This window comes from Conger conger, chromosome 6, assembly GCF_963514075.1.
Source record: "Conger conger chromosome 6, fConCon1.1, whole genome shotgun sequence".
Taxonomy (NCBI): domain Eukaryota; kingdom Metazoa; phylum Chordata; class Actinopteri; order Anguilliformes; family Congridae; genus Conger; species Conger conger.
The window spans coordinates 43,839,562-43,856,934 of NC_083765.1; the positions used below are offsets into that span (position 1 = coordinate 43,839,562).

At 46.0% G+C, this 17,373-nt stretch overlaps 48 non-coding genes across 48 annotated transcripts; 25 read left to right on the top strand and 23 right to left on the bottom strand.

The window, feature by feature from the left end:
• The first annotated feature begins 98 nt into the window (after positions 1-98).
• trnag-ccc (transfer RNA glycine (anticodon CCC)) lies at positions 99-169 on the top strand. Its single transcript has one exon. It is a non-coding gene; the product is annotated as a tRNA-Gly (tRNA).
• A 342-nt stretch (positions 170-511) lies between these two features.
• Positions 512-582, bottom strand: trnag-gcc (transfer RNA glycine (anticodon GCC)). Its single transcript has one exon. It is a non-coding gene; the product is annotated as a tRNA-Gly (tRNA).
• Positions 583-702: 120 nt separating this feature from the next.
• Positions 703-773, top strand: trnag-gcc (transfer RNA glycine (anticodon GCC)). Its single transcript has one exon. It is a non-coding gene; the product is annotated as a tRNA-Gly (tRNA).
• Positions 774-1,306: 533 nt separating this feature from the next.
• Positions 1,307-1,377, top strand: trnag-ccc (transfer RNA glycine (anticodon CCC)). The gene has a single exon. It is a non-coding gene; the product is annotated as a tRNA-Gly (tRNA).
• A 342-nt stretch (positions 1,378-1,719) lies between these two features.
• trnag-gcc (transfer RNA glycine (anticodon GCC)) lies at positions 1,720-1,790 on the bottom strand. The gene has a single exon. It is a non-coding gene; the product is annotated as a tRNA-Gly (tRNA).
• A 120-nt stretch (positions 1,791-1,910) lies between these two features.
• Positions 1,911-1,981, top strand: trnag-gcc (transfer RNA glycine (anticodon GCC)). Its single transcript has one exon. It is a non-coding gene; the product is annotated as a tRNA-Gly (tRNA).
• A 342-nt stretch (positions 1,982-2,323) lies between these two features.
• On the bottom strand, positions 2,324-2,394 carry trnag-gcc (transfer RNA glycine (anticodon GCC)). Its single transcript has one exon. It is a non-coding gene; the product is annotated as a tRNA-Gly (tRNA).
• A 120-nt stretch (positions 2,395-2,514) lies between these two features.
• On the top strand, positions 2,515-2,585 carry trnag-gcc (transfer RNA glycine (anticodon GCC)). Its single transcript has one exon. It is a non-coding gene; the product is annotated as a tRNA-Gly (tRNA).
• A 519-nt stretch (positions 2,586-3,104) lies between these two features.
• trnag-ccc (transfer RNA glycine (anticodon CCC)) lies at positions 3,105-3,175 on the top strand. Its single transcript has one exon. It is a non-coding gene; the product is annotated as a tRNA-Gly (tRNA).
• A 342-nt stretch (positions 3,176-3,517) lies between these two features.
• On the bottom strand, positions 3,518-3,588 carry trnag-gcc (transfer RNA glycine (anticodon GCC)). Its single transcript has one exon. It is a non-coding gene; the product is annotated as a tRNA-Gly (tRNA).
• Positions 3,589-3,708: 120 nt separating this feature from the next.
• On the top strand, positions 3,709-3,779 carry trnag-gcc (transfer RNA glycine (anticodon GCC)). Its single transcript has one exon. It is a non-coding gene; the product is annotated as a tRNA-Gly (tRNA).
• A 342-nt stretch (positions 3,780-4,121) lies between these two features.
• Positions 4,122-4,192, bottom strand: trnag-gcc (transfer RNA glycine (anticodon GCC)). The gene has a single exon. It is a non-coding gene; the product is annotated as a tRNA-Gly (tRNA).
• Positions 4,193-4,312: 120 nt separating this feature from the next.
• On the top strand, positions 4,313-4,383 carry trnag-gcc (transfer RNA glycine (anticodon GCC)). Its single transcript has one exon. It is a non-coding gene; the product is annotated as a tRNA-Gly (tRNA).
• Positions 4,384-4,711: 328 nt separating this feature from the next.
• trnag-gcc (transfer RNA glycine (anticodon GCC)) lies at positions 4,712-4,782 on the bottom strand. The gene has a single exon. It is a non-coding gene; the product is annotated as a tRNA-Gly (tRNA).
• Positions 4,783-4,902: 120 nt separating this feature from the next.
• Positions 4,903-4,973, top strand: trnag-ccc (transfer RNA glycine (anticodon CCC)). Its single transcript has one exon. It is a non-coding gene; the product is annotated as a tRNA-Gly (tRNA).
• A 342-nt stretch (positions 4,974-5,315) lies between these two features.
• Positions 5,316-5,386, bottom strand: trnag-gcc (transfer RNA glycine (anticodon GCC)). The gene has a single exon. It is a non-coding gene; the product is annotated as a tRNA-Gly (tRNA).
• Positions 5,387-5,506: 120 nt separating this feature from the next.
• trnag-gcc (transfer RNA glycine (anticodon GCC)) lies at positions 5,507-5,577 on the top strand. The gene has a single exon. It is a non-coding gene; the product is annotated as a tRNA-Gly (tRNA).
• Positions 5,578-5,919: 342 nt separating this feature from the next.
• trnag-gcc (transfer RNA glycine (anticodon GCC)) lies at positions 5,920-5,990 on the bottom strand. Its single transcript has one exon. It is a non-coding gene; the product is annotated as a tRNA-Gly (tRNA).
• Positions 5,991-6,110: 120 nt separating this feature from the next.
• On the top strand, positions 6,111-6,181 carry trnag-ccc (transfer RNA glycine (anticodon CCC)). Its single transcript has one exon. It is a non-coding gene; the product is annotated as a tRNA-Gly (tRNA).
• A 342-nt stretch (positions 6,182-6,523) lies between these two features.
• trnag-gcc (transfer RNA glycine (anticodon GCC)) lies at positions 6,524-6,594 on the bottom strand. Its single transcript has one exon. It is a non-coding gene; the product is annotated as a tRNA-Gly (tRNA).
• A 120-nt stretch (positions 6,595-6,714) lies between these two features.
• trnag-gcc (transfer RNA glycine (anticodon GCC)) lies at positions 6,715-6,785 on the top strand. Its single transcript has one exon. It is a non-coding gene; the product is annotated as a tRNA-Gly (tRNA).
• A 342-nt stretch (positions 6,786-7,127) lies between these two features.
• Positions 7,128-7,198, bottom strand: trnag-gcc (transfer RNA glycine (anticodon GCC)). The gene has a single exon. It is a non-coding gene; the product is annotated as a tRNA-Gly (tRNA).
• A 120-nt stretch (positions 7,199-7,318) lies between these two features.
• Positions 7,319-7,389, top strand: trnag-gcc (transfer RNA glycine (anticodon GCC)). Its single transcript has one exon. It is a non-coding gene; the product is annotated as a tRNA-Gly (tRNA).
• A 343-nt stretch (positions 7,390-7,732) lies between these two features.
• trnag-gcc (transfer RNA glycine (anticodon GCC)) lies at positions 7,733-7,803 on the bottom strand. Its single transcript has one exon. It is a non-coding gene; the product is annotated as a tRNA-Gly (tRNA).
• Positions 7,804-7,923: 120 nt separating this feature from the next.
• On the top strand, positions 7,924-7,994 carry trnag-gcc (transfer RNA glycine (anticodon GCC)). The gene has a single exon. It is a non-coding gene; the product is annotated as a tRNA-Gly (tRNA).
• A 342-nt stretch (positions 7,995-8,336) lies between these two features.
• trnag-acc (transfer RNA glycine (anticodon ACC)) lies at positions 8,337-8,407 on the bottom strand. The gene has a single exon. It is a non-coding gene; the product is annotated as a tRNA-Gly (tRNA).
• A 120-nt stretch (positions 8,408-8,527) lies between these two features.
• On the top strand, positions 8,528-8,598 carry trnag-gcc (transfer RNA glycine (anticodon GCC)). Its single transcript has one exon. It is a non-coding gene; the product is annotated as a tRNA-Gly (tRNA).
• A 342-nt stretch (positions 8,599-8,940) lies between these two features.
• On the bottom strand, positions 8,941-9,011 carry trnag-gcc (transfer RNA glycine (anticodon GCC)). The gene has a single exon. It is a non-coding gene; the product is annotated as a tRNA-Gly (tRNA).
• A 120-nt stretch (positions 9,012-9,131) lies between these two features.
• trnag-ccc (transfer RNA glycine (anticodon CCC)) lies at positions 9,132-9,202 on the top strand. The gene has a single exon. It is a non-coding gene; the product is annotated as a tRNA-Gly (tRNA).
• A 342-nt stretch (positions 9,203-9,544) lies between these two features.
• Positions 9,545-9,615, bottom strand: trnag-gcc (transfer RNA glycine (anticodon GCC)). The gene has a single exon. It is a non-coding gene; the product is annotated as a tRNA-Gly (tRNA).
• A 120-nt stretch (positions 9,616-9,735) lies between these two features.
• On the top strand, positions 9,736-9,806 carry trnag-gcc (transfer RNA glycine (anticodon GCC)). The gene has a single exon. It is a non-coding gene; the product is annotated as a tRNA-Gly (tRNA).
• A 342-nt stretch (positions 9,807-10,148) lies between these two features.
• On the bottom strand, positions 10,149-10,219 carry trnag-gcc (transfer RNA glycine (anticodon GCC)). The gene has a single exon. It is a non-coding gene; the product is annotated as a tRNA-Gly (tRNA).
• A 120-nt stretch (positions 10,220-10,339) lies between these two features.
• Positions 10,340-10,410, top strand: trnag-gcc (transfer RNA glycine (anticodon GCC)). Its single transcript has one exon. It is a non-coding gene; the product is annotated as a tRNA-Gly (tRNA).
• A 342-nt stretch (positions 10,411-10,752) lies between these two features.
• Positions 10,753-10,823, bottom strand: trnag-gcc (transfer RNA glycine (anticodon GCC)). Its single transcript has one exon. It is a non-coding gene; the product is annotated as a tRNA-Gly (tRNA).
• A 120-nt stretch (positions 10,824-10,943) lies between these two features.
• On the top strand, positions 10,944-11,014 carry trnag-ccc (transfer RNA glycine (anticodon CCC)). The gene has a single exon. It is a non-coding gene; the product is annotated as a tRNA-Gly (tRNA).
• A 342-nt stretch (positions 11,015-11,356) lies between these two features.
• On the bottom strand, positions 11,357-11,427 carry trnag-gcc (transfer RNA glycine (anticodon GCC)). Its single transcript has one exon. It is a non-coding gene; the product is annotated as a tRNA-Gly (tRNA).
• A 120-nt stretch (positions 11,428-11,547) lies between these two features.
• trnag-ccc (transfer RNA glycine (anticodon CCC)) lies at positions 11,548-11,618 on the top strand. Its single transcript has one exon. It is a non-coding gene; the product is annotated as a tRNA-Gly (tRNA).
• Positions 11,619-13,168: 1,550 nt separating this feature from the next.
• On the bottom strand, positions 13,169-13,239 carry trnag-gcc (transfer RNA glycine (anticodon GCC)). Its single transcript has one exon. It is a non-coding gene; the product is annotated as a tRNA-Gly (tRNA).
• Positions 13,240-13,359: 120 nt separating this feature from the next.
• Positions 13,360-13,430, top strand: trnag-gcc (transfer RNA glycine (anticodon GCC)). Its single transcript has one exon. It is a non-coding gene; the product is annotated as a tRNA-Gly (tRNA).
• Positions 13,431-13,773: 343 nt separating this feature from the next.
• On the bottom strand, positions 13,774-13,844 carry trnag-gcc (transfer RNA glycine (anticodon GCC)). The gene has a single exon. It is a non-coding gene; the product is annotated as a tRNA-Gly (tRNA).
• Positions 13,845-14,965: 1,121 nt separating this feature from the next.
• Positions 14,966-15,036, bottom strand: trnag-gcc (transfer RNA glycine (anticodon GCC)). Its single transcript has one exon. It is a non-coding gene; the product is annotated as a tRNA-Gly (tRNA).
• A 120-nt stretch (positions 15,037-15,156) lies between these two features.
• trnag-gcc (transfer RNA glycine (anticodon GCC)) lies at positions 15,157-15,227 on the top strand. The gene has a single exon. It is a non-coding gene; the product is annotated as a tRNA-Gly (tRNA).
• Positions 15,228-15,569: 342 nt separating this feature from the next.
• On the bottom strand, positions 15,570-15,640 carry trnag-gcc (transfer RNA glycine (anticodon GCC)). The gene has a single exon. It is a non-coding gene; the product is annotated as a tRNA-Gly (tRNA).
• Positions 15,641-15,760: 120 nt separating this feature from the next.
• On the top strand, positions 15,761-15,831 carry trnag-gcc (transfer RNA glycine (anticodon GCC)). The gene has a single exon. It is a non-coding gene; the product is annotated as a tRNA-Gly (tRNA).
• A 342-nt stretch (positions 15,832-16,173) lies between these two features.
• Positions 16,174-16,244, bottom strand: trnag-gcc (transfer RNA glycine (anticodon GCC)). Its single transcript has one exon. It is a non-coding gene; the product is annotated as a tRNA-Gly (tRNA).
• A 120-nt stretch (positions 16,245-16,364) lies between these two features.
• On the top strand, positions 16,365-16,435 carry trnag-gcc (transfer RNA glycine (anticodon GCC)). Its single transcript has one exon. It is a non-coding gene; the product is annotated as a tRNA-Gly (tRNA).
• A 342-nt stretch (positions 16,436-16,777) lies between these two features.
• Positions 16,778-16,848, bottom strand: trnag-gcc (transfer RNA glycine (anticodon GCC)). Its single transcript has one exon. It is a non-coding gene; the product is annotated as a tRNA-Gly (tRNA).
• A 120-nt stretch (positions 16,849-16,968) lies between these two features.
• trnag-gcc (transfer RNA glycine (anticodon GCC)) lies at positions 16,969-17,039 on the top strand. Its single transcript has one exon. It is a non-coding gene; the product is annotated as a tRNA-Gly (tRNA).
• The last annotated feature ends 334 nt before the right edge of the window (positions 17,040-17,373 follow it).

Here is a 17,373-nt window from a genome sequence, read left to right on the forward strand (position 1 = left end):
GCATTGGAGCTCCAGTTCAGAGAAAAGAGATGAAAAAACGAGAAACACCTTCACGTGTTGCTTCAGCAGAACTTAATCCAGTCCCAGAGTTTGCGTGGGCATTGGTGGTTCAGTGGTAGAATTCTCGCCTCCCATGCGGGAGACCCGGGTCCGATTCCCGGCCAATGCATTCTGTGTTTTAGTCAGAAAACAATAACAGCCTAAAAGCAAGGCTGCTCGCAATGCAGTGTTCATGAAGACGAGGATGAAGTCCATCCCCTTCAATGGCCATGTATTCACACGGAGAGCTTCACAAGGTTTGGGATAATGGCTTCAAAGGTGTTTCACATTAGTAGGCTTTGTTTAATTGTGGGAGGTCCACCGAAATTAGCAATGGTGTCAAGAAAAAAGCTACCTTCTCCAATTTTCATCAAGGAAAAACCAGAGTTTAAGAAACAAAATGGATGAAAATAGAACAGTCTTTCAAAAAGAAAGGCAATAAGGTGCATGAAAAAAAGCAAGAGAAACACTCTGCATTGGCTGGGAATCGGACCCGGGTCTCCCGCGTGGCAGGCGAGAATTCTACCACTGAACCACCAATGCTTGGAGGTGGGGAGAAGCTTAAGCATTGGAGCTTCAGTTCAGAGAAAAGAGATGCAAAAACGAGAAACACCTTCACGTGTTGCTTCAGCAGAACTGAATTCAGGCATGGCATTTGTGTGGGCATTGGTGGTTCAGTGGTAGAATTCTCGCCTGCCACGCGGGAGACCCGGGTCCGATTCCCGGCCAATGCAGGGTGTGTTTTAGTCAGAAAACAATAACAGCCTAAAAGCAAGGCTGCTCGCAATGCAGTGTTCATGAAAACGAGGATGAAGTCCATCCCCTTCAATGGCCATGTATTCACACGGAGAGCTTCACAAGGTTTGGTATAATGGCTTCAAAGGTGTTTCACATTTGTATGCTTTGTTTAATTGTGGGAGGTCCACCAAAATTAGCAATGGTGTCAAGAAAAAAGCTACCTTCTCCAATTTTCCTCATGGAAAAACCAGAGTTTAAGAAACTAAATGGATGAAAATAGAACAGTCTTTCAAAAAGAAAGGCAATAAGGTGCATGAAAAAAAGCAAGAGAAACACTCTGCATTGGCCGGGAATCGGACCCGGGTCTCCCGTGTGGCAGGCGAGAATTCAACCACTGAACCACCAATGCTTGGGGGAGGAAAACGGCTTAAGCATTGGAGCTCCAATTCAGAGAAAAGAGATGCAAAAACGAGAAACACCTTCACGTGTTGCTTCAGCAGAACTTAATCCAGTACCAGAGTTTGCGTGGGCATTGGTGGTTCAGTGGTAGAATTCTCGCCTCCCATGCGGGAGACCCGGGTCCGATTCCCGGCCAATGCATTCTGTGTTTTAGTCAGAAAACAATAACAGCCTAAAAGCAAGGCTGCTCGCAATGCAGTGTTCATGAAGACGAGGATGAAGTCCATCCCCTTCAATGGCCATGTATTCACACGGAGAGCTTCACAAGGTTTGGGATAATGGCTTCAAAGGTGTTTCACATTTGTAGGCTTTGTTTAATTGTGGGAGGTCCACCGAAATTAGCAATGGTGTCAAGAAAAAAGCTACCTTCTCCAATTTTCATCAAGGAAAAACCAGAGTGTAAGAAACAAAATGGACGAAAATAGAACAGTCTTTCAAAAAGAAAGGCAATAAGGTGGATGAAAAAAAGCAAGAGAAACACTCTGCATTGGCCAGGAATCGGACCCGGGTCTCGCGCGTGGCAGGCGAGAATTCTACCACTGAACCACCAATGCTTGGGGGAGGAAAGCGGCTTAAGCATTGGAGCTCCAGTTCAGAGAAAAGAGATGCAAAAACGAGAAACACCTTCACGTGTTGCTTCAGCAGAACTGAATTCAGGCTTGGCATTTGTGTGGGCATTGGTGGTTCAGTGGTAGAATTCTCGCCTGCCACGCGGGAGACCCGGGTCCGATTCCCGGCCAATGCATTCTGTGTTTTAGTCAGAAAACAATAACAGCCTAAAAGCAAGGCTGCTCGCAATGCAGTGTTCATGAAGACGAGGATGAAGTCCATCCCCTGCAATGGCCATGTATTCACACGGAGAGCTTCACAAGGTTTGGGATAATGGCTTCAAAGGTGTTTCACATTTGTAGGCTTTGTTTAATTGTGGGAGGTCCACCGAAATTAGCAATGGTGTCAAGAAAAAAGCTGCTTTCTCCAATTTTCATCAAGGAAAAACCAGAGTTTAAGAAACAAAATGGACGAAAATAGAACAGTCTTTCAAAAAGAAAGGCAATAAGGTGCATGAAAAAAAGCTAGAGAAACACTCTGCATTGGCCGGGAATCGGACCCGGGTCTCCCGCGTGGCAGGCGAGAATTCTACCACTGAACCACCAATGCTTGGAGGTGGGGAGAAGCTTAAGCATTGGAGCTTCAGTTCAGAGAAAAGAGATGCAAAAACGAGAAACACCTTCACGTGTTGCTTCAGCAGAACTGAATTCAGGCTTGGCATTTGTGTGGGCATTGGTGGTTCAGTGGAAGAATTCTCGCCTGCCACGCGGGAGACCCGGGTCCGATTCCCGGCCAATGCATGGTGTGTTTTAGTCAGAAAACAATAACAGCCAAAAAGCAAGGCTGCTCGCAATGCAGTGTTCATGAAGACGAGGATGAAGTCCATCCCCTTCAATGGCCATGTATTCACAAGGTTTGGGATAATGGCTTCAAAGGTGTTTCACATTTGTATGCTTTGTTTAATTGTGGGAGGTCCACCAAAATTAGCAATGGTGTCAAGAAAAAAGCTACCTTCTCCAATTTTCCTCATGGAAAAACCAGAGTTTAAGAAACAAAATGGATGAAAATAGAACAGTCTTTCAAAAAGAAAGGCAATAAGGTGCATGAAAAAAAGCAAGAGAAACACTCTGCATTGGCCGGGAATCGGACCCGGGTCTCCCGTGTGGCAGGCGAGAATTCAACCACTGAACCACCAATGCTTGGGGGAGGAAAACGGCTTAAGCATTGGAGCTCCAATTCAGAGAAAAGAGATGCAAAAACGAGAAACACCTTCACGTGTTGCTTCAGCAGAACTTAATCCAGTACCAGAGTTTGCGTGGGCATTGGTGGTTCAGTGGTAGAATTCTCGCCTCCCATGCGGGAGACCCGGGTCCGATTCCCGGCCAATGCATTCTGTGTTTTAGTCAGAAAACAATAACAGCCTAAAAGCAAGGCTGCTCGCAATGCAGTGTTCATGAAGACGAGGATGAAGTCCATCCCCTTCAATGGCCATGTATTCACACGGAGAGCTTCACAAGGTTCGGGATAATGGCTTCAAAGGTGTTTCACATTTGTAGGCTTTGTTTAATTGTGGGAGGTCCACCGAAATTAGCAATGGTGTCAAGAAAAAAGCTACCTTCTCCAATTTTCATCAAGGAAAAACCAGAGTGTAAGAAACAAAATGGACGAAAATAGAACAGTCTTTCAAAAAGAAAGGCAATAAGGTGCATGAAAAAAAGCAAGAGAAAAACTCTGCATTGGCCAGGAATCGGACCCGGGTCTCCCGCGTGGCAGGCGAGAATTCTACCACTGAACCACCAATGCTTGGGGGAGGAAAGCGGCTTAAGCATTGGAGCTCCAGTTCAGAGAAAAGAGATGCAAAAACGAGAAACACCTTCACGTGTTGCTTCAGCAGAACTGAATTCAGGCTTGGCATTTGTGTGGGCATTGGTGGTTCAGTGGTAGAATTCTCGCCTGCCACGCGGGAGACCCGGGTCCGATTCCCGGCCAATGCATGGTGTGTTTTAGTCAGAAAACAATAACAGCCTAAAAGCAAGGCTGCTCGCAATGCAGTGTTCATGAAGACGAGGATGAAGTCCATCCCCTGCAATGGCCATGTATTCACACGGAGAGCTTCACAAGGTTTGGGATAATGGCTTCAAAGGTGTTTCACATTTGTAGGCTTTGTTTAATTGTGGGAGGTCCACCGAAATTAGCAATGGTGTCAAGAAAAAAGCTGCTTTCTCCAATTTTCATCAAGGAAAAACCAGAGTTTAAGAAACAAAATGGACGAAAATAGAACAGTCTTTCAAAAAGAAAGGCAATAAGGTGCATGAAAAAAAGCTAGAGAAACACTCTGCATTGGCCGGGAATCGGACCCGGGTCTCCCGCGTGGCAGGCGAGAATTCTACCACTGAACCACCAATGCTTGGAGGTGGGGAGAAGCTTAAGCATTGGAGCTTCAGTTCAGAGAAAAGAGATGCAAAAACGAGAAACACCTTCACGTGTTGCTTAAGCAGAACTGAATTCAGGCTTGGCATTTGTGTGGGCATTGGTGGTTCAGTGGAAGAATTCTCGCCTGCCACGCGGGAGACCCGGGTCCGATTCCCGGCCAATGCAGGGTGTGTTTTAGTCAGAAAACAATAACAGCCAAAAAGCAAGGCTGCTCGCAATGCGGTGTTCATGAAGACGAGGATGAAGTCCATCCCCTTCAATGGCCATGTATTCACAAGGTTTGGGATAATGGCTTCAAAGGTGTTTCACATTTGTATGCTTTGTTTAATTGTGGGAGGTCCACCGAAATTAGCAATGGTGTCAAGAAAAAAGCTACCTTCTCCAATTTTCCTCATGGAAAAACCAGAGTTTAAGAAACGAAATGGATGAAAATAGAACAGTCTTTCAAAAAGAAAGGCAATAAGGTGCATGAAAAAAAGCAAGAGAAACACTCTGCATTGGCCGGGAATCGGACCCGGGTCTCCCGCGTGGCAGGCGAGAATTCTACCACTGAACCACCAATGCTTGGGGGAGGAAAACGGCTTAAGCATTGGAGCTCCAGTTCAGAGAAAAGAGATGCAAAAACGAGAAACACCTTCACGTGTTGCTTCAGCAGAACTTAATCCAGTCCCAGAGTTTGCGGGGGCATTGGTGGTTCAGTGGTAGAATTCTCGCTTCCCATGCGGGAGACCCGGGTCCGATTGCCGGCCAATGCATTCTGTGTTTTAGTCAGAAAACAATAACAGCCTAAAAGCAAGGCTCCTCGCAATGCAGTGTTCATGAAGACGAGGATGAAGTCCATCCGCTTCAATGGCCATGTATTCACACGGAGAGCTTCACAAGGTTTGGGATAATGGCTTCAAAGGTGTTTCACATTTGTAGGCTTTGTTTAATTGTGGGAGGTCCACCGAAATTAGCAATGGTGTCAAGAAAAAAGCTACCTTCTCCAATTTTCATCAAGGAAAAACCAGAGTGTAAGAAACAAAATGGACGAAAATAGAACAGTCTTTCAAAAAGAAAGGCAATAAGGTGCATGAAAAAAAGCAAGAGAAACACTCTGCATTGGCCGGGAATCGGACCCGGGTCTCCCGCGTGGCAGGCGAAAATTCTACCACTGAACCACCAATGCTTGGAGGTGGGGAGAAGCTTAAGCATTGGAGCTTCAGTTCAGAGAAAAGAGATGCAAAAACGAGAAACACCTTCACGTGTTGCTTCAGCAGAACTGAATTCAGGCTTGGCATTTGTGTGGGCATTGGTGGTTCAGTGGTAGAATTCTCGCCTGCCACGCGGGAGACCCGGGTCCGATTCCCGGCCAATGCAGGGTGTGTTTTAGTCAGAAAACAATAACAGCCTAAAAGCAAGGCTGCTCGCAATGCAGTGTTCATGAAGACGAGGATGAAGTCCATCCCCTTCAATGGCCATGTATTCACACGGAGAGCTTCACAAGGTTTGGGATAATGGCTTCAAAGGTGTTTCACATTTGTAGGCTTTGTTTAATTGTGGGAGGTCCACCGAAATTAGCAATGGTGTCAAGAAAAAAGCTACTTTCTCCAATTTTCATCAAGGAAAAACCAGAGTTTAAGAAACAAAATGGACGAAAATAGAACAGTCTTTCAAAAAGAAAGGCAATAAGGTGCATGAAAAAAAGCTAGAGAAACACTCTGCATTGGCCGGGAATCGGACCCGGGTCTCCCGCGTGGCAGGCGAGAATTCTACCACTGAACCACCAATGCTTGGGGGAGGAAAACGGCTTAAGCATTGGAGCTCCAGTTCAGAGAAAAGAGATGCAAAAACGAGAAACACCTTCACGTGTTGCTTCAGCAGAACTTAATCCAGTCCCAGAGTTTGCGTGGGCATTGGTGGTTCAGTGGTAGAATTCTCGCCTCCCATGCGGGAGACCCGGGTCCGATTCCCGGCCAATGCATTCTGTGTTTTAGTCAGAAAACAATAACAGCCTAAAAGCAAGGCTGCTCGCAATGCAGTGTTCATGAAGACGAGGATGAAGTCCATCCCCTTCAATGGCCATGTATTCACACGGAGAGCTTCACAAGGTTTTGGATAATGGCTTCAAAGGTGTTTCACATTAGTAGGCTTTGTTTAATTGTGGGAGGTCCACCGAAATTAGCAATGGTGTCAAGAAAAAAGCTACCTTCTCCAATTTTCATCAAGGAAAAACCAGAGTTTAAGAAACAAAATGGATGAAAATAGAACAGTCTTTCAAAAAGAAAGGCAATAAGGTGCATGAAAAAAAGCAAGAGAAACACTCTGCATTGGCCGGGAATCGGACCCGGGTCTCGCGCGTGGCAGGCGAGAATTCTACCACTGAACCACCAATGCTTGGGGGAGGAAAGCAGCTTAAGCATTGGAGCTCCAGTTCAGAGAAAAGAGATGCAAAAACGAGAAACACCTTCACGTGTTGCTTCAGCAGAACTGAATTCAGGCGTGGCATTTGTGTGGGCATTGGTGGTTCAGTGGTAGAATTCTCGCCTGCCACGCGGGAGACCCGGGTCCGATTCCCGGCCAATGCATGGTGTGTTTTAGTCAGAAAAGAATAACAGCCTAAAAGCAAGGCTGCTCGCAATGCAGTGTTCATGAAGACGAGGATGAAGTCCATCCCCTGCAATGGCCATGTATTCACACGGAGAGCTTCACAAGGTTTGGGATAATGGCTTCAAAGGTGTTTCACATTTGTAGGCTTTGTTTAATTGTGGGAGGTCCACCGAAATTAGCAATGGTGTCAAGAAAAAAGCTGCTTTCTCCAATTTTCATCAAGGAAAAACCAGAGTTTAAGAAACAAAATGGACGAAAATAGAACAGTCTTTCAAAAAGAAAGGCAATAAGGTGCATGAAAAAAAGCTAGAGAAACACTCTGCATTGGCCGGGAATCGGACCCGGGTCTCCCGCGTGGCAGGCGAGAATTCTACCACTGAACCACCAATGCGTGGAGGTGGGGAAAAGCTTAAGCATTGGAGCTTCAGTTCAGAGAAAAGATATGCAAAAACGAGAAACACCTTCACGTGTTGCTTCAGCAGAACTGAATTCAGGCTTGGCATTTGTGTGGGCATTGGTGGTTCAGTGGTAGAATTCTCGCCTGCCACGCGGGAGACCCGGGTCCGATTCCCGGCCAATGCAGGGTGTGTTTTAGTCAGAAAACAATAACAGCCTAAAAGCAAGGCTGCTCGCAATGCAGTGTTCATGAAGACGAGGATGAAGTCCATCCCCTTCAATGGCCATGTATTCACACGGAGAGCTTCACAAGGTTTGGGATAATGGCTTCAAAGGTGTTTCACATTTGTAGGCTTTGTTTAATTGTGGGAGGTCCACCGAAATTAGCAATGGTGTCAAGAAAAAAGCTACTTTCTCCAATTTTCATCAAAGGAAAAACCAGAGTTTAAGAAACAAAATGGACGAAAATAGAACAGTCTTTCAAAAAGAAAGGCAATAAGGTGCATGAAAAAAAGCTAGAGAAACACTCTGCATTGGCCGGGAATCGGACCCGGGTCTCCCGCGTGGCAGGCGAGAATTCTACCACTGAACCACCAATGCTTGGGGGAGGAAAACGGCTTAAGCATTGGAGCTCCAGTTCAGAGAAAAGAGATGCAAAAACGAGAAACACCTTCACGTGTTGCTTCAGCAGAACTGAATTCAGGCTTGGCATTTGTGTGGGCATTGGTGGTTCAGTGGTAGAATTCTCGCCTGCCACGCGGGAGACCCGGGTCCGATTCCCGGCCAATGCAGGGTGTGTTTTAGTCAGAAAACAATAACAGCCTAAAAGCAAGGCTGCTCGCAATGCAGTGTTCATGAAGACGAGGATGAAGTCCATCCCCTTCAATGGCCATGTATTCACACGGAGAGCGTCACAAGGTTTGGGATAATGGCTTCAAAGGTGTTTCACATTTGTATGCTTTGTTTAATTGTGGGAGGTCCACCAAAATTAGCAATGGTGTCAAGAAAAAAGCTACCTTCTCCAATTTTCCTCATGGAAAAACCAGAGTTTAAGAAACGAAATGGATGAAAATAGAACAGTCTTTCAAAAAAAAAGGCAATAAGGTGCATGAAAAAAAGCAAGAGAAACACTCTGCATTGGCCGGGAATCGGACCCGGGTCTCCCGCGTGGTAGGCGAGAATTCTACCACTGAACCACCAATGCTTGGAGGTGGGGAGAAGCTTAAGCATTGGAGCTTCAGTTCAGAGAAAAGAGATGCAAAAACGAGAAACACCTTCACGTGTTGCTTCAGCAGAACTGAATTCAGGCTTGGCATTTGTGTGGGCATTGGTGGTTCAGTGGTAGAATTCTCGCCTGCCACGCGGGAGACCCAGGTCCGATTCCCGGCCAATGCATGGTGTGTTTTAGTCAGAAAACAATAACAGCCTAAAAGCAAGGCTGCTCGCAATGCAGTGTTCATGAAGAAGAGGATGAAGTCCATCCCCTTCAATGGCCATGTATTCACACGGAGAGCTTCACAAGGTTTGGGATCATGGCTTCAAAGGTGTTTCACATTTGTAGGCTTTGTTTAATTGTGGGAGGTCCACCGAAATTAGCAATGGTGTTAAGAAAAAAGCTACCTTCTCCAATTTTCATCAAGGAAAAACCAGAGTTTAAGAAACAAAATGGATGAAAATAGAACAGTCTTTCAAAAAGAAAGGCAATAAGGTGCATGAAAAAAAGCAAGAGAAACACTCTGCATTGGCCGGGAATCGGACCCGGGTCTCCCGCGTGGCAGGCGAGAATTCTACCACTGAACCACCAATGCTTGGAGGTGGGGAGAAGCTTAAGCATTGGAGCTTCAGTTCAGAGAAAAGAGATGCAAAAACGAGAAACACCTTCACGTGTTGCTTCAGCAGAACTGAATTCAGGCTTGGCATTTGTGTGGGCATTGGTGGTTCAGTGGTAGAATTCTCGCTTCCCATGCGGGAGACCCGGGTCCGATTGCCGGCCAATGCATTCTGTGTTTTAGTCAGAAAACAATAACAGCCTAAAAGCAAGGCTCCTCGCAATGCAGTGTTCATGAAGACGAGGATGAAGTCCATCCGCTTCAATGGCCATGTATTCACACGGAGAGCTTCACAAGGTTTGGGATAATGGCTTCAAAGGTGTTTCACATTTGTAGGCTTTGTTTAATTGTGGGAGGTCCACCGAAATTAGCAATGGTGTCAAGAAAAAAGCTACCTTCTCCAATTTTCATCAAGGAAAAACCAGAGTGTAAGAAACAAAATGGACGAAAATAGAACAGTCTTTCAAAAAGAAAGGCAATAAGGTGCATGAAAAAAAGGAAGAGAAACACTCTGCATTGGCCGGGAATCGGACCCGGGTCTCCCGCGTGGCAGGCGAAAGTTCTACCCCTGAACCACCAATGCTTGGAGGTGGGGAGAAGCTTAAGCATTGGAGCTTCAGTTCAGAGAAAAGAGATGCAAAAACGAGAAACACCTTCACGTGTTGCTTCAGCAGAACTGAATTCAGGCTTGGCATTTGTGTGGGCATTGGTGGTTCAGTGGTAGAATTCTCGCCTGCCACGCGGGAGACCCGGGTCCGATTCCCGGCCAATGCATGGTGTGTTTTAGTCAGAAAACAATAACAGCCTAAAAGCAAGGCTGCTCGCAATGCAGTGTTCATGAAGAAGAGGATGAAGTCCATCCCTTTCAATGGCCATGTATTCACACGGAGAGCTTCACAAGGTTTGGGATCATGGCTTCAAAGGTGTTTCACATTTGTAGGCTTTGTTTAATTGTGGGAGGTCCACCGAAATTAGCAATGGTGTTAAGAAAAAAGCTACCTTCTCCAATTTTCATCAAGGAAAAACCAGAGTTTAAGAAACAAAATGGACGAAAATAGAACAGTCTTTCAAAAAGAAAGGCAATAAGGTGCATGAAAAAAAGCTAGAGAAACACTCTGCATTGGCCGGGAATCGGACCCGGGTCTCCCGCGTGGCAGGCGAGAATTCTACCACTGAACCACCAATGCTTGGAGGTGGGGAGAAGCTTAAGCATTGGAGCTTCAGTTCAGAGAAAAGAGATGCAAAAACGAGAAACACCTTCACGTGTTGCTTCAGCAGAACTGAATTCAGGCTTGGCATTTGTGTGGGCATTGGTGGTTCAGTGGTAGAATTCTCGCCTGCCACGCGGGAGACCCGGGTCCGATTCCCGGCCAATGCAGGGTGTGTTTTAGTCAGAAAACAATAACAGCCTAAAAGCAAGGCTGCTCGCAATGCAGTGTTCATGAAGACGAGGATGAAGTCCATCCCCTTCAATGGCCATGTATTCACACGGAGAGCGTCACAAGGTTTGGGATAATGGCTTCAAAGGTGTTTCACATTTGTATGCTTTGTTTAATTGTGGGAGGTCCACCAAAATTAGCAATGGTGTCAAGAAAAAAGCTACCTTCTCCAATTTTCCTCATGGAAAAACCAGAGTTTAAGAAACGAAATGGATGAAAATAGAACAGTCTTTCAAAAAGAAAGGCAATAAGGTGCATGAAAAAAAGCAAGAGAAACACTCTGCATTGGCCGGGAATCGGACCCGGGTCTCCCGCGTGGCAGGCGAGAATTCTACCACTGAACCACCAATGCTTGGGGGAGGAAAACGGCTTAAGCATTGGAGCTCCAGTTCAGAGAAAAGAGATGCAAAAACGAGAAACACCTTCACGTGTTGCTTCAGCAGAACTTAATCCAGTCCCAGAGTTTGCGTGGGCATTGGTGGTTCAGTGGTAGAATTCTCGCCTCCCATGCGGGAGACGCGGGTCCGATTCCCGGCCAATGCATTCTGTGTTTTAGTCAGAAAACAATAACAGCCTAAAAGCAAGGCTGCTCGCAATGCAGTGTTCATGAAGACGAGGATGAAGTCCATCCCCTTCAATGGCCATGTATTCACACGGAGAGGTTCACAAGGTTTGGGATAATGGCTTCAAAGGTGTTTCACATTTGTAGGCTTTGTTTAATTGTGGGAGGTCCACCGAAATTAGCAATGGTGTCAAGAAAAAAGCTACCTTCTCCAATTTTCCTCATGGAAAAACCAGAGTTTAAGAAACGAAATGGATGAAAATAGAACAGTCTTTCAAAAAGAAAGGCAATAAGGTGCATGAAAAAAAGCAAGAGAAACACTCAGCATTGGCCGGGAATCGGACCCGGGTCTCCCGCGTGGCAGGCGAGAATTCTACCACTGAACCACCAATGCTTGGGGGAGGAAAACGGCTTAAGCATTGGAGCTCCAGTTCAGAGAAAAGAGATGCAAAAACGAGAAACACCTTCACGTGTTGCTTCAGCAGAACTTAATCCAGTCCCAGAGTTTGCGTGGGCATTGGTGGTTCAGTGGTAGAATTCTCGCCTCCCATGCGGGAGACCCGGGTCCGATTCCCGGCCAATGCATTCTGTGTTTTAGTCAGAAAACAATAACAGCCTAAAAGCAAGGCTGCTCGCAATGCAGTGTTCATGAAGACGAGGATGAAGTCCATCCCCTTCAATGGCCATGTATTCACACGGAGAGCTTCACAAGGTTTGGGATAATGGCTTCAAAGGTGTTTCACATTTGTAGGCTTTGTTTAATTGTGGGAGGTCCACCGAAATTAGCAATGGTGTCAAGAAAAAAGCTACCTTCTCCAATTTTCATCAAGGAAAAACCAGAGTGTAAGAAACAAAATGGACGAAAATAGAACAGTCTTTCAAAAAGAAAGGCAATAAGGTGCATGAAAAAAAGCAAGAGAAACACTCCGCATTGGCCGGGAATCGGACCCGGGTCTCCCGCGTGGAAAGCGAGAATTCTACCACTGAACCACCAATGCTTGGAGGTGGGGAGAAGCTTAAGCATTGGAGCTCCAGTTCAGAGAAAAGAGATACAAAAACGAGAAACACCTTCACGTGTTGCTTCAGCAGAACTGAATTCAGGCTTGGCATTTGTGTGGGCATTGGTGGTTGAGTGGTAGAATTCTCGCCTGCCACGCGGGAGACCCGGGTCCGATTCCCGGCCAATGCAGCGTGTGTTTTAGTCAGAAGACAATAACAGCCTAAAAGCAAGGCTGCTCGCAATGCAGTGTTCATGAAGACGAGGATGAAGTCCATCCCCTTCAATGGCCATGTATTCACACGGAGAGCTTCACAAGGTTTGGGATAATGGCTTCAAAGGTGTTTCACATTTGTAGGCTTTGTTTAATTGTGGGAGGTCCACCGAAATTAGCAATGGTGTCAAGAAAAAAGCTACCTTCTCCAATTTTCATCAAGGAAAAACCAGAGTGTAAGAAACAAAATGGACGAAAATAGAACAGTCTTTCAAAAAGAAAGGCAATAAGGTGCATGAAAAAAAGCAAGAGAAACACTCCGCATTGGCCGGGAATCGGACCCGGGTCTCCCGCGTGGAAAGCGAGAATTCTACCACTGAACCACCAATGCTTGGAGGTGGGGAGAAGCTTAAGCATTGGAGCTCCAGTTCAGAGAAAAGAGATACAAAAACGAGAAACACCTTCACGTGTTGCTTCAGCAGAACTGAATTCAGGCTTGGCATTTGTGTGGGCATTGGTGGTTGAGTGGTGGAATTCTCGCCTGCCACGCGGGAGACCCGGGTCCGATTCCCGGCCAATGCATGGTGTGTTTTAGTCAGAAAAGAATAACAGCCTAAAAGCAAGGCTGCTCGCAATGCAGTGTTCATGAAGACGAGGATGAAGTCCATCCCCTGCAATGGCCATGTATTCACACGGAGAGCTTCACAAGGTTTGGGATAATGGCTTCAAAGGTGTTTCACATTTGTAGGCTTTGTTTAATTGTGGGAGGTCCACCGAAATTAGCAATGGTGTCAAGAAAAAAGCTGCTTTCTCCAATTTTCATCAAGGAAAAACCAGAGTTTAAGAAACAAAATGGACGAAAATAGAACAGTCTTTCAAAAAGAAAGGCAATAAGGTGCATGAAAAAAAGCTAGAGAAACACTCTGCATTGGCCGGGAATCGGACCCGGGTCTCCCGCGTGGCAGGCGAGAATTCTACCACTGAACCACCAATGCGTGGAGGTGGGGAAAAGCTTAAGCATTGGAGCTTCAGTTCAGAGAAAAGATATGCAAAAACGAGAAACACCTTCACGTGTTGCTTCAGCAGAACTGAATTCAGGCATGGCATTTGTGTGGGCATTGGTGGTTCAGTGGTAGAATTCTCGCCTGCCACGCGGGAGACCCGGGTCCGATTCCCGGCCAATGCAGGGTGTGTTTTAGTCAGAAAACAATAACAGCCTAAAAGCAAGGCTGCTCGCAATGCAGTGTTCATGAAGACGAGGATGAAGTCCATCCCCTTCAATGGCCATGTATTCACACGGAGAGCTTCACAAGGTTTGGGATAATGGCTTCAAAGGTGTTTCACATTTGTAGGCTTTGTTTAATTGTGGGAGGTCCACCGAAATTAGCAATGGTGTCAAGAAAAAAGCTACTTTCTCCAATTTTCATCAAAGGAAAAACCAGAGTTTAAGAAACAAAATGGACGAAAATAGAACAGTCTTTCAAAAAGAAAGGCAATAAGGTGCATGAAAAAAAGCTAGAGAAACACTCTGCATTGGCCGGGAATCGGACCCGGGTCTCCCGCGTGGCAGGCGAGAATTCTACCACTGAACCACCAATGCTTGGGGGAGGAAAACGGCTTAAGCATTGGAGCTCCAGTTCAGAGAAAAGAGATGCAAAAACGAGAAACACCTTCACGTGTTGCTTCAGCAGAACTGAATTCAGGCTTGGCATTTGTGTTGGCATTGGTGGTTTATTGGTAGAATTCTCGCCTGCCACGCGGGAGACCCGGGTCCGATTCCCGGCCAATGCAGGGCGTGTTTTAGTCAGAAAACAATAACAGCCTAAAAGCAAGGCTGCTCGCAATGCAGTGTTCATGAAGACGAGGATGAAGTCCATCCCCTTCAATGGCCATGTATTCACACGGAGAGCTTCCCAAGGTTTGGGATAATGGCTTCAAAGGTGTTTCACATTTGTAGGCTTTGTTTAATTGTGGGAGGTCCACCGAAATTAGCAATGGTGTCAAGAAAAAAGCTACTTTCTCCAATTTTCATCAAGGAAAAACCAGAGTTTAAGAAACAAAACGGACGAAAATAGAACAGTCTTTCAAAAAGAAAGGCAATAAGGTGCATGAAAAAAAGCTAGAGAAACACTCTGCATTGGCCGGGAATCGGACCCGGGCGAGAATTCTACCACTGAACCACCAATGCTTGGAGGTGGGGAGAAGCTTAAGCATTGGAGCTTCAGTTCAGAGAAAAGAGATGCAAAAACGAGAAACACCTTCACGTGTTGCTTCAGCAGAACTGAATTCAGGCTTGGCATTTGTGTGGGCATTGGTGGTTCAGTGGTAGAATTCTCGCCTGCCACGCGGGAGACCCGGGTCCGATTCCCGGCCAATGGATGGTGTGTTTTAGTCAGAAAACAATAACAGCCTAAAAGCAAGGCTGCTCGCAATGCAGTGTTCATGAAGACGAGGATGAAGTCCATCCCCTTCAATGGCCATGTATTCACACGGAGAGCTTCACAAGGTTTGGGATAATGGCTTCAAAGGTGTTTCACATTTGTATGCTTTGTTTAATTGTGGGAGGTCCACCAAAATTAGCAATGGTGTCAAGAAAAAAGCTACCTTCTCCAATTTTCCTCATGGAAAAACCAGAGTTTAAGAAACGAAATGGATGAAAATAGAACAGTCTTTCAAAAAAAAAGGCAATAAGGTGCATGAAAAAAAGCAAGAGAAACACTCTGCATTGGCCGGGAATCGGACCCGGGTCTCCCGCGTGGCAGGCGAGAATTCTACCACTGAACCACCAATGCTTGGGGGAGGAAAACGGCTTAAGCATTGGAGCTCCAGTTCAGAGAAAAGAGATGCAAAAACGAGAAACACCTTCACGTGTTGCTTCAGCAGAACTGAATTCAGGCTTGGCATTTGTGTGGGCATTGGTGGTTCAGTGGTAGAATTCTCGCCTGCCACGCGGGAGACCCGGGTCCGATTCCCGGCCAATGCATGGTGTGTTTTAGTCAGAAAACAATAACAGCCTAAAAGCAAGGCTGCTCGCAATGCAGTGTTCATGAAGACGAGGATGAAGTCCATCCCCTTCAATGGCCATGTATTCACACGGAGAGCTTCACAAGGTTTGGGATAATGGCTTCAAAGGTGTTTCACATTAGTAGGCTTTGTTTAATTGTGGGAGGTCCACCGAAATTAGCAATGGTGTCAAGAAAAAAGCTACCTTCTCCAATTTTCATCAAGGAAAAACCAGAGTTTAAGAAACAAAATGGATGAAAATAGAACAGTCTTTCAAAAAGAAAGGCAATAAGGTGCATGAAAAAAAGCTAGAGAAACACTCTGCATTGGCCGGGAATCGGACCCGGGTCTCCCGCGTGGCAGGCGAGAAATCTACCACTGAACCACCAATGCTTGGAGGTGGGGAGAAGCTTAAGCATTGGAGCTTCAGTTCAGAGAAAAGAGATGCAAAAACGAGAAACACCTTCACGTGTTGCTTCAGCAGAACTGAATTCAGGCTTGGCATTTGTGTGGGCATTGGTGGTTCAGTGGTAGAATTCTCGCCTGCCACGCGGGAGACCCGGGTCCGATTCCCGGCCAATGCAGGGTGTGTTCTAGTCAGAAAACAATAACAGCCTAAAAGCAAGGCTGCTCGCAATGCAGTGTTCATGAAGACGAGGATGAAGTCCATCCCCTTCAATGGCCATGTATTCACACGGAGAGCGTCACAAGGTTTGGGATAATGGCTTCAAAGGTGTTTCACATTTGTATGCTTTGTTTAATTGTGGGAGGTCCACCAAAATTAGCAATGGTGTCAAGAAAAAAGCTACCTTCTCCAATTTTCCTCATGGAAAAACCAGAGTTTAAGAAACGAAATGGATGAAAATAGAACAGTCTTTCAAAAAAAAAGGCAATAAGGTGCATGAAAAAAAGCAAGAGAAACACTCTGCATTGGCCGGGAATCGGACCCGGGTCTCCCGCGTGGCAGGCGAGAATTCTACCACTGAACCACCAATGCTTGGGGGAGGAAAACGGCTTAAGCATTGGAGCTCCAGTTCAGAGAAAAGAGATGCAAAAACGAGAAACACCTTCACGTGTTGCTTCAGCAGAACTGAATTCAGGCTTGGCATTTGTGTGGGCATTGGTGGTTCAGTGGTAGAATTCTCGCCTGCCACGCGGGAGACCCGGGTCCGATTCCCGGCCAATGCATGGTGTGTTTTAGTCAGAAAACAATAACAGCCTAAAAGCAAGGCTGCTCGCAATGCAGTGTTCATGAAGAAGAGGATGAAGTCCATCCCTTTCAATGGCCATGTATTCACACGGAGAGCTTCACAAGGTTTGGGATCATGGCTTCAAAGGTGTTTCACATTTGTAGGCTTTGTTTAATTGTGGGAGGTCCACCGAAATTAGCAATGGTGTTAAGAAAAAAGCTACCTTCTCCAATTTTCATCAAGGAAAAACCAGAGTTTAAGAAACAAAATGGACGAAAATAGAACAGTCTTTCAAAAAGAAAGGCAATAAGGTGCATGAAAAAAAGCTAGAGAAACACTCTGCATTGGCCGGGAATCGGACCCGGGTCTCCCGCGTGGCAGGCGAGAATTCTACCACTGAACCACCAATGCTTGGAGGTGGGGAGAAGCTTAAGCATTGGAGCTTCAGTTCAGAGAAAAGAGATGCAAAAACGAGAAACACCTTCACGTGTTGCTTCAGCAGAACTGAATTCAGGCTTGGCATTTGTGTGGGCATTGGTGGTTCAGTGGTAGAATTCTCGCCTGCCACGCGGGAGACCCGGGTCCGATTCCCGGCCAATGCAGGGTGTGTTTTAGTCAGAAAACAATAACAGCCTAAAAGCAAGGCTGCTCGCAATGCAGTGTTCATGAAGACGAGGATGAAGTCCATCCCCTTCAATGGCCATGTATTCACACGGAGAGCGTCACAAGGTTTGGGATAATGGCTTCAAAGGTGTTTCACATTTGTATGCTTTGTTTAATTGTGGGAGGTCCACCAAAATTAGCAATGGTGTCAAGAAAAAAGCTACCTTCTCCAATTTTCCTCATGGAAAAACCAGAGTTTAAGAAACGAAATGGATGAAAATAGAACAGTCTTTCAAAAAGAAAGGCAATAAGGTGCATGAAAAAAAGCAAGAG